This window comes from Nomascus leucogenys, chromosome 4 (assembly GCF_006542625.1).
Source record: "Nomascus leucogenys isolate Asia chromosome 4, Asia_NLE_v1, whole genome shotgun sequence".
NCBI classification, from domain to species: domain Eukaryota; kingdom Metazoa; phylum Chordata; class Mammalia; order Primates; family Hylobatidae; genus Nomascus; species Nomascus leucogenys.
Genome location: NC_044384.1, coordinates 130,889,921 through 130,901,305, shown reverse-complemented (window position 1 = coordinate 130,901,305; position 11,385 = coordinate 130,889,921).

Below are 11,385 nucleotides of genomic sequence, written 5' to 3'. Positions count from 1 at the left end.
ATTGGATAAAACATTCTGTCAATATCTGTTAGGCCCATTTGGTCTATAGTGCAGGCAAAGTCTGATGTTTCTTTGTTTATTTTCTGTCTGGAAGAACAGAAAGGAAGATATTTAAGTCTCTGACTATTATTGTTTTGGGGTGTATCTCTTTAGCACTAATAATATTTGCTTTATATATCTTAGTACTCCAGTGTTTTTGCATATATATTTACAGTTGTTAAATCCTCTGGCTGAATTGACCCCTTTATCATTATATAGTGACCTTCTTTGTCTCATGTTACAGTTTTTGTCTTGAAATCTATTTTGTCTGACACGAGTGTAACTAATTCTGTGCTTCTTTGGTTTCCATTTGAATGGAATAACTTTTTCCATCCATTTACTTTCAGTTAATATATGTCTTTGTAGGTGAAGTATTATTCTTTTAAGCAACAGATCATTTGATCTTGTTTTTTTAAAATCCACTTAGCTACTCCATGTCTTTTGATTGGAGAGTTTAGTCCACTTACATTCAATGTTATTATAGATAAGTAATGACATACTTGTGTCATTTTCTTATTTGTTTTCTGGTTGTTTTGTGGTCTTCCCTTTCTTCTTTCCTGTCTTCCTTTTAGTGAAGGTGATTTTCTCTAATGGTATTATTTAATTTATTGCTTTTTAATTTCTGTGTATCCATTGTATGCTTCTTGATATAAGGTTATCATGAGTCTTGCAAACGCTATCTTATAACCCATTATTTTAAGCTTAAAGCAACACTATTTGAATAAATAGAAAAGCAAAAATAAACATAATAGCAACTGTACATGTCAGCTTCATCCTCCTACTTTTTAACTTTTGGTTTTTCTATTTATATCTTATTGTACTATGTCTTGAAAAGTTACTCTAATTATTACTTTTGATGGGTTAATCATTTATTCTTTCTGCTTAAGATTAGTTTACACACCACAATTACAGTGTTGTACTAGGTTTTTCTGTGGGCTTAATATTATAGGGACTTTTGTACCTTCAGATGATTTCTTCTTGCTCATTAACATCCTTTTCTTTCAGATTAAAGAGCTCCTTTAGCATTTCTTGGAGGACAAGTCTAGTGATGAAATCTCTCAGCTTTTGTTTGCCTGAGATCGTCTTTATTTCTCCTTCAAGATTAAAGGATATTTTCACCAGGTATACTATTCTAGGATAAAAATGTTTTTTCTTTGGTATTTTAAATATGTCATGCATCTCAATTTTGCCTATAAATTTTCCACTAAAAAGTCTACTGCCAAATAGAGCTCCATTGTATGTTATTTGTTTGTTTTCCCTTCCCACTTTTAGGATCCTTTCTTTATACTTGACCTTTGGGAGTCTGATTCTGAAATGACCTCAGGTTTCCTTTGGGTTAAATCTGCATGTCTATAACCTTCTTGTAGTTGAACATTGATATCTTTCTCTAGGTTTGGGAAGTTCTTTGATATTATCCCTTTGAATAAATTTTCTACCTGCATCTCTCTTTCTCCTCTTTAAAGCCAATAACTCTTACATTAACCGAGCCAGCATGTCTTAGTGCCCAAGGCCAGTGGCATACTCCTTGGGTATTGCTGCTTTTTATTCAGAGCCCAAAGCTCTTTAGTTAGCAGGTGATAAATCCTGGCACTTTTGAGATTCTTTTTTATTCTTTTTTTTTGTCTTCTCTGTGTATTTTCAAGTAGCCTGTCTTCAAGCTCACTAATTATTTCTTCTGCTTGATCAATCTGGTATTAAGATACTCTGATGCATTCTTCAGGATGTCAATTGCATTTTTCAACTCTAGAGTTTTTGCTTGATTCTTTTAAATTATTTCATTCTCTTTGTTAAATATACCTGATAGAAATCTGAATTCCTTCTCTGTGTTATCTTAAGTTTCTTTGATTTCCCTGAAAACACCTATTTTGAATTATCTGTCTGAAAGGTCACATATCTCTGTTTCTCCAGGATTGGTCCTTGGTGCTTTATTTAATTTGCTGAGGTCATGTTTTTATGGATTGTCTTGATGGTTGGTGCCTGGGCATTGAAGAGTTAAGTATTTATTGTAGTCTTTGTAATCTGTTTTTTATTTAATTTAATTTAATTAATTTATTTATTTTGTGCCCATCTTTCTTGGGAAGGCTTTCCACGTAGTCAAAGGGACTTGGACCCCAAACCCAACAATACTGTATTTTTTGCAGATTTGTAGAAGTACTGCTTTGGTGGTCTTGAATAAAATCGGGAAGAATTCTCTGGATTACCAAGCAAAGACTCTTGTTCTTTTCCCTTACTTTCTCCCAAACAAACTGAGCCTCTCTCTCTGTGCCGAGTCACCTGGAACTGGATGGGGGGTGGTGATGAAAACACCCCTGTGGCCATCACCACTGGGACTATGCTGGGTCAGACCTGAAGTCGGGACAGCTGGGTCTTCTCCAAGGCTTTTCTCTTCAAGATGGAAAGATTCCCTGGCCTTGGGCATGTCCAGAGATGCTGTTTGGGAGCCAGCATCAGTCAAAGACCTTAGCAATTTACCTGACATTTTTTTCTGCTGAAGCTAAACTGGCACTCAAACCACAATATAGAGTTCTTCTTGCTTCCCCCCAACTCTTTTCCCCCGCCCTATTTTTACAGGAGACTCTCCCTGTGGCCGCCACCACCACTGGCCCATGGGAGGTTCTGCCAGGCCACCACCAATGTTCACTTAAAGCCCAGGGCACTTCATTCAGCTTGTGGTGAATGCTGCCATGTCTAAGATTCACCCTTTAGGACAGTGGGTTCCCCTTTTGCCCAGGGCAGGTCCAGAAATGTTGTACAGTAGTCCAGGCCTGGACTCGGGTACTCCAAGAGACTGCTTGTTGTTCTATGCCACTGGCCAAGCTGTTACCTACATTGCAATACAAAGTCCCTTTACTTTTTCATTGGCTTTTTTTTTTTTTTCAAATAGAAGCTGTCTTTCACGATAGTCTCCACAGGTGGAAATGTGGTGGGTCATACCTGAAGTCGTCATGTGTCAGTGCCCAAGGCTCATTGCATACTCCCTGGAAATTGCTGTTTTTTATTCAGGGCCTAAAGCTCTTTAGTCAGCAGGTGGTGAATGCTGCCAGGACTGGGCTCTTCCATTCAAGGCAGTGAGTTCCTATTTTGCCCAGAATTTGTCTAGAAATGTCTTTTGGAAGCTCAGGCCTGGAATGAGGGCCTCATAATTCTGCCTGGTATTCTATCCTATTGTGGCTGAGCTGGTATCCAACATTCAAGAAAAATTCCTCTTTACTTTTCATTCTACTCTCCTTAAGTAGGAAAAAGGAGTCACTTTTATTGCTATGAGCTGCACTGCCTGGGGTTGGGGGAGAGATGGTGCAAGCACTCCCTTAGCTGTCCCAGCTGGTGTCTCCCTAGATTACATGCCACCCTAGTCCATGGGCTCTAAGCACCGCTTAGGAGTTGCCTAGGAATTACAGTCTTTGTGTCCTAGACTGCCTTTTAAGCTTACCTAGGATTGCAGAGCTCTTCAGCCCCAGTAATAAGGCTACTGAGAAACTCAAGTCCTGACTGCTGGGATGGGGTACTTTCCCTCTCGGTATGGCTGGTCTAAATCCTCTCTCCACATGCAGGTGCTGATTGAAACCGGCATGACTTTTTTCTCTGCTGTGACAGGGAAGCACTGGGTTTAATGTAAAATACCCCAGTTTCTGTGCTCTCCCTTCCCAAAGTACACAGGTTCTATTTCTGTGTTGCATGGTGGATGCTGGGGGCTGTGAGAGGGGTGGCATCAGTGATTAAAGACTGTCTCTACTGTCCTCCCCAGTGTCTCTTTCAGGGATATGAATTTAAAACGGAGTAGGGTTGTTCGCCTAATTTTTGGTTCTTGTGATAGTGCTTTTCTGTGTTCAGATAGTTGTTAAAAATGTGGTGTTCTAGCAGCAGGAACAAAAGGTGTAGGCTTCAACCCAACCATCTTGCTCCACCCTCATGAGCTTTTTAGAAAAATGCCATCTTAGCTGCCAATCCTGATCCTGGACTCTTCAGGATAATCTTGACCTGTTACGGTTCACATTTCCATGTAACCGTGTCAGTGATGATACACTTGAAGAGACTTGCTGCAGGTTTGGTACCGATAGCTGCCATCAAAGTGAATCTTTTCATACGATTTAGGGGTCCTGTGTGTGAAAGAGTCTTATTAAAAATTACCTTAAAGGTCTAAGGGGCATTCTTTGGCTTTGGGAAAGAAGGATAAGGCTCTGGAAAGGATAAAAATGAAAATGATCTGTCTCACATGTTCCTCTTTCATCTTTCAATCCTGACTTTCTAGTTCAGAGGTTTCCAAATACCCATTTATAAACCAAAGTTGATTTGTAACCATATTATTCACATTTTGGTGAGATAAGAAAAATGTGTTTATAAATTTCTTTTTGGAAACTATGGTGATGATTAATGATAATCTGGAAAGAAAATAATTGCTTGTCAAAATAAAGTTTTACAATCTTCTGTATAGTCATTAAAACTTTTGTGGGACCTTTCCTGGTTCATTATATACAACTGGGCACTGCTACTGTAGTTCACCAGAATTTAGACTCACTGAATTGGACAATTATCTGTGCCCTAGTCCAGGGTCTAGAGAGATGCTAATAGCAATTTTCCAGCCTAGTAGATTTCATTTTTTTCATTTTTTGTGTGTGTAAATTTCAACTTATATATTTTAGATTCTGTGGGTATATGTGCAGGTTTGTTACATGAGTAAAAAATGTTACCCATGATGCTGAGGTTTGGGGTACAGATGATTGTGTCACTCAAGTAATAAGCATAGTTTCCAATAGGTAGTTTTTCAGCCCTCCTCCCACTCCTTTTCTCTCTCCTCTAGTATTCTCTAGTGTCTATTGCTCCCACCTTCATGTCTGTGTGTACCCAAGGTTTAGCTCCCACTTATAAGTGAGAACACGCAGTATTTGGTTTTCTGTTTCTGCATTAATTCACTTAGAATAATGGCCTCCAGCTGCTTCCATGTTGCTGCAAAAGACATAATTACATCATTATTATTTTTACAACTTTTGTAAACATGTTTTATTTGTTTTTCTTATACCATCAGAACTGAATCTACTGACTATCATTTCCCTCTATCAGAAAAATCAATGTAAAACACATACTGATGCTTCTTTTAAAAAATAGCAATTTAAAAGGTAGAAGCAACAGGCATTTGATATCTTTTCCTTCTAAAAAAACATTCAAGCTGTAGGAAAACATGGCACCAAGAGTGTTACGATTATTCGTTAGAGATTTTCATCAGTACCTGTACCAGTTTACATGACAATACAGCAAGATTCAAGGATTAATGACAGACAACGTACGTGTCATAAGGAATAATACATAGTACCAATCCTTAAAAAAGTCATTGTCTCAGTGTAACTGTTAAGTGTTCAAAAAGACATCTAAGCGCAGCAGCAGCCATCCAGGTTAGATCCCATATTTGTTGTGTATCTTTCAAAAACTGCCAGTCAAAGCTGAGCTTTGCGTTTTGGCTTTGTGCTGCATAGTATCAGTTGCTACTCAGTGTTTAGCTCCCACTTACAAGTGATAATATGTAGTACTTGAATTTCTTTTCCTGTATGAATTCTCTTAGGGTAATGGCCTCTAGCTCTATCCATGTTGCTGCAAAGGACATGATTTCATTCTTTTTAATGACTGCATAGTATTCCATGGTGTATATTTACCACATTTTTCTTTTTTTTTTCTTATTTTTATTTCAAATTTTTTTGGGAACAGGTGATTTTTGGTTACATAAATAAGTTCTTTAGTAGTAATTTCTGAGATTTTGGTGCACTCGTCACCTGAACAGTGTACACTGTACCCAGTGTGTAGTCTTTTGTCCCTCACCCCTCTCTCAAACTTCCCCCAAAGTCCCCAGAGTCAATTATATCATTCTTATGCCTTTGCATGTTCATAGCTTAGCTCTCACTTATACTTGAGAACATACAATATTTGGTTTTCCAATCCTGAGAGTTATTTCACTTAGAATAATGGTCTCCAACTCCATCCAGGTTGCTGTAAAATGCCATTATTTTATTCCTTTTATGGCTGAGTAGTAGTCCATTCTGTATCTTCACCACATCTTTATATGCTTGTTGGTTGATGGGCGTTTAGGCTGGCTCCATATTTTTGCAGTTATGAATTGTGCTGCCATAAACACATGTGAAAGTATCTTTTTCATGTAATTACTTCTTTTCTTCTGGGTAGATACCCAGTAGTGGGAGTGCCGGACCAAATGATGGTTCTACTTTTAGTTCTTTAAAGAACCTCCACACTACTTTCCATAGTGGTTGTACAAATTTATATACCCAGCAGCACTGTAAAAGTGTTTCCTTTTCACCACATCCATGCCAACACCTATTTTTTTTTTAAATTTTTAAATTATGGCTATTCTTGGAGGAGTAAGGTGGTTGTATCTCATTGTGGCTTTAATTTGATTTCCCTGGTCATTAGTGATGAACATTTTTTCATGTTTTTTGGCCATTTGTATATCTTCCTTTGAGAATTTGCTATTCATGTTCTTCGCCCACTATTTGATGGGATTATTTGTTTTTTCTTGCTGATTTGTTTGAATCCCTTATAGATTCTGCATATTAGTATTTTGTTGGATGCGCAGTTTGCAAAGATTTTCTCTCACTCTCTGGGGTGTCTGCTTAATTTGCTGATTTATTTCTTTTGCTGTGCAGAAGCTTTTTAGTTTAATTACATCCCATCTATTTATCTTTGTTTTTGTTGTATTTGCTTTTGGGTTCTTGGTCATAAACTCTTTGCCTAAGCCATTGTCAAGAAGAGCTTTTATGATGTTATCTTGTAGAATTATTATGGTTTCAGGTCTTAGATTTAAGTCTTTGATTCATCTTGAGTTGACTTTTGTATAAAAATATACATGTGGCTTGCCAATTATCCCAGCACCATTTGTTGAAAAGTGTGTCCTGTCCCCACTTTATATTTCTGTTTGCTTTGTTAAATATCAGTTGGCTGTAAGTATTTGGCCTTATTTCTGGGTTCTCTGTTCTATTCCATTGGTGTATGTGCCTATTTTTATACCAATACCATGTTGTTTTGGTAGTGATAGCCTTGTAGTATAGTTTGAAGCCAGGTAATGAGATGTCTCCATTTATTTTCTTTTTGCTTAGTCTTGCTTTGGTGATATGGGCACCTTTTTGGTTCCATATGAATTTTAGGGTTGTTTTTTCTAGTTCTGTGAAGAGTTATGGTAATTTTATGGGAATTGTGTTGAATCTGTAGATTGCTTTTGGCAATATGATTATTTTCACAATATTGATTCTACCCATCCATGAGCATGAGATGTGTTTCCATTTATTTGTGTCATTGGTGCTTTCTTTCAGCAGTGTTTTGTAGTTTTCCTTGTAGAGATTTTTCACCTCATTGGCTAGGTATATTCCTAAGTATTTTATGTTTTTTGCAGCTGTTGTAAAAGGGATTGAATTCTTGATTTGTTTCTCAGCTTGGTCGTTAGTGATGTATAGCAGTGCTACTGATTTGTATACATTGATTTTGTATCTTGAAACTTTACTGAATTCATTTATCATATCTAGGAGCTTTTTAGATGAGTCTTTAGGGTTTTCTAGGTATACTATCATATCATGTGGGAACAGTGACAGTTTGACATCCTTTTTAGTGATTTGGATGCCCTTTATTTCTTTCTCTTGTCTGATTGCCCTGGCTAGGAATTCCAGTCCTATGTTGAATGGAAGTTGTAAAACTGGGGATCCTTGTCTTATTCCTGTTCTCAGGGAGAATACTTTCAAGTTTTCCCCATTCGGTGTTATGCTGGCTGTGGGTTTGTCATAGATGGCTTCTATTACCTTGAGGTATGTCCCTTCTATGTCAGTTTTGCTGAGGGTTTTAATCATAAAGCGATGATGGATATTGTCCAATGCTTTTTCTGCATCTATTTAGATAGTCATATGATTTTTGTTTTTAATTCTGTTTATGTGATGTATCACATTTATTGACTTGTGTGTGGTAAACCATCCCTGCATCCCTGGTTAAAAAAAAAAAACTCACTTGATTGTGGTGTATTACCTTTTTGATATGCTCTTGGATTTGGTTAGCTAGTATTTTGTTAAGGACTTTTGCATTTATGTTCATCAGGAATATTGGTCTGTAGTTTTCTGTTTGTTATGTCCTTTCCTGGTTTTGGTATTAGGGTAATACTGGCTTCATTTCAGCCATTTTAAATTTAGGGAGAATTTCCTCTTTCTCTATCTTTTGGAATTATTTCAGTAAGATTGGTACCAATTCTGTGAATGTCTGATAGAATTCAGCTATGAATCTGCCTGGTCCTGGACTTTTTGTTGTTGTTGTTGGCAGTTTTAAAATTACCATTTCAATCTTGCTACTTGTTGGTCTCTTCAGAGCTTCTATTTCTTCCTGATTTAATCTAGGAGGGTTGTATATTTCCAGTAGTTTGTCCATCACCTCTAGATTTTCTCATTTGTGCATGTAAAGGTGTTCATGGTAACCTTGAATGATCTTTTGTATTTTTGTGTTATCAGTTGTAGTATCTTCTGTTTCATTTCTAATAGAGCTTATTTGGATCTTCTCTCTTCTTTTCTTGGTTAATCTCACTAATAGTCTATCAATTTTGTTTATCTTTTCAAAGAACAAGCTTTTTGTTTTACTTGCCTTTTTTTTGTTTCAATTTCTTTGATCTCTGCTCTGATCTTTGTTATTTCTTTTCTTCTGCTGGGTTTGAGTTTGATTTGTTCTTGTTTCTTTAATTCCTTGACGTGTGTGTGACCTTAGATTGTCTATTTGTGCTCTGTCAGACTTTTGAATGTAGAAATTTAGTCCCATGAACTTTCCTCTTAGCAGTGCTTTTGCTGTATTCCAGAGGTTTTCATAAGTTGGGTAACTATTATCATTCAGCTCAAATAAATTTTTAACGTTTATATTCATTTGATTGTTGACCCAAAGATCATTCAAGAGCAGATTATTTAATTTCTATGTATTTATATAGTTTTCAGGGTTCCTTTTGGGGTTAAGAGGATACTTGATATAATTTTGATTTTCTAAAATTTATTGAGACTCATTTTATGGTCTATCATATCGTCTATCTTGGAGAATGTTCCATGTGCTGATGAAAAGAATGTATATTCTTCAGTTGTTGGGTAGAATGTTCTGTAAATTATCTGTTAAGTCCACTTCTTCTAGGGTATAGTTTTAAGTCCTTTATTTCTTTGTTGGCTTTCTGTCTTTATGACCTGTCTATGGCTGTCAGTGGGGTATTGAAGTCCCCCACTATTATTGTGTTGCCATGTATCTCATTTCTTAGGTCTAGTAGTAATTGTGCTCTTTCCCTTCCCCTAGGAATGAGGCTTCCTGAGAGCTAGACTGCAGTGCTTGTTATTGCTCTTCTGGATCTAGCCACTTAGTGGGGCTAACAGGCTCCAGGCTGGTGCTGGGGAATGTCTGCAAAGTCCTGTGATGTGGTCCAACTTCAGGTGCCCCAGCCATGGATACCAGCACCTGCTCTGGTGGAGGCTGCAGGGGAGTGAAATAGATTCTCTTAGAGTCCTTGGTTGTAGATATTTTTAGTGTGCTGGCTTTCTGAAGTGCTGGTTATGCTAGCAGTGAAGCTGTCATGCAGACACACTCAGGACCCCTGTTAGCCAGGATGTTGCAGGCATTGGAATTAGGTATTGTCTTCTCCTTCCTGGTATCAGGGTTATTCTATCATAAGTTGCTGTAATGATCTGAGTTGGTTGGCCTTCAGCCAGGAGGTGGCACTTTCAAGAGAGCACCAGCTGTGTGGTAGTAGTAGGGGGACCAAAGCTTGCCCTAAATTAGTCAGTGTAAGTATTTTGGTTTCTAAGGCAATGGGCGGGGTCATAGAGCTCCCAAGAGTTTTTATCTTTTGAGTTTGACTATGAGAGCATGTAAAGAAGTACCATCAGGTGGGGGCAAGGTTAGGTGGGTCTGGGCTCAGGCTCTCCTTAGGTGGGGCTTGCCATAGCTCTATCGCCTATCCACCATCTTGTCCCCTTAATCACATTTTCTTTATCTAGTTCGCTGTTAATGGATATCTCGGTTGATTCCATATATTTGCTATTTTGAACAGTGCTGTGATGAACATACGTGCTAATGTGTCTTCATAGTTTCTTGTATAGTTTCCTTTGCTGCACAGAAGATTTAGTTTAATTAGTTTCCACTTGTCACTTTTTGTTTTTGTTGCATTTGCTTTTGGAGTCTTCATTATGGCAGATAATACAGGGTTTTCTAGGTATAGTATCATGTTGTCTGCTAAAAGAGATAATTTGACTTTCTCTCTTCTTATTTGGATGCCTTTTTATTTCTTTATCTTGCCTGATTCTTTGGGCTAGGACACTCTGTACTATTCTGAATAGGAGTGGTGAGAGTGAGCATCCTTGTCTTTTTTCAGTTCTCAAAAGAATGCTTCCAGCTTTTATCCATTAAATATGATGTTGGCTGTGGGTTTGTCATTGATTGCTATTATTATTTTGAGCTATGTTCCTTCATTGCCTATTTTATTGAAGGTTTTTAACATGAAGGCATGCTGAATTTTACTTAAAGCTCTTTATGCATCTATTGAGATGATCATATTTTTTTTTGTTTTTAGTTTTGTATATGTGATGAATCACATTTATTGATTTGCTTATGTTGAACCAACCTTGCATCCTAAGAATAAAGCCCACTTGGTCATGGTAGACTAGCTTTTTGATATGCCACTGGATTGTGTTTGCTAGTGTTATGTTGAGGATTTTGTGTATCTATGTTCATCAGGAATGTTGGCCTGAAGTTTTCTATTTTCACTGTGTCTCTGCTAGAGACTCAATATGCTGGCCTCATAGAATGAGCTAGAGAGGAATTCTTCCTTCTCGTTTTTTGGGAATAACTTTAGTAGGATTGGTACCAGTGCTTCTTTATATGTCTGGTTGAATTCCACTGAGAGTCTTTCTGGTCCAAGGCTTTATCTGGTTGGTAGGTTTTTTATTATTGATTCAATCATGGAACTCATTATTGATCTGTTCAAGGTTTTAGTTTCTTTCTGGTTCAATCTTGGGAGATTTTATGTTTACAAGTATTTATCAATTTCTTCTCTAGGTTTTCTTGTTTGTGTGCCTGCCGGTATTTACAACAGTTTTGGAGGGTTTTCTGTGTTTTATGGGTGGCTGATGAGTTTCCCTTTGTCATTTCTGATTGTCTTTATTTGGATCTTCTTTCTTTTTTCTTCATTAGTTCAGCTAGTGGTTTATCAATGTTATTTGTCCTTTCAAAGAATTATTATGTTTGGTTTCATTGATCTTTTGTATGGGTTTCCTCATGTCCATTTTATTCAGTTCAGCACTCATATTTGTTATTTATTTTCTTCCACTAGCTTTGGGGTTGGTTTTGCTC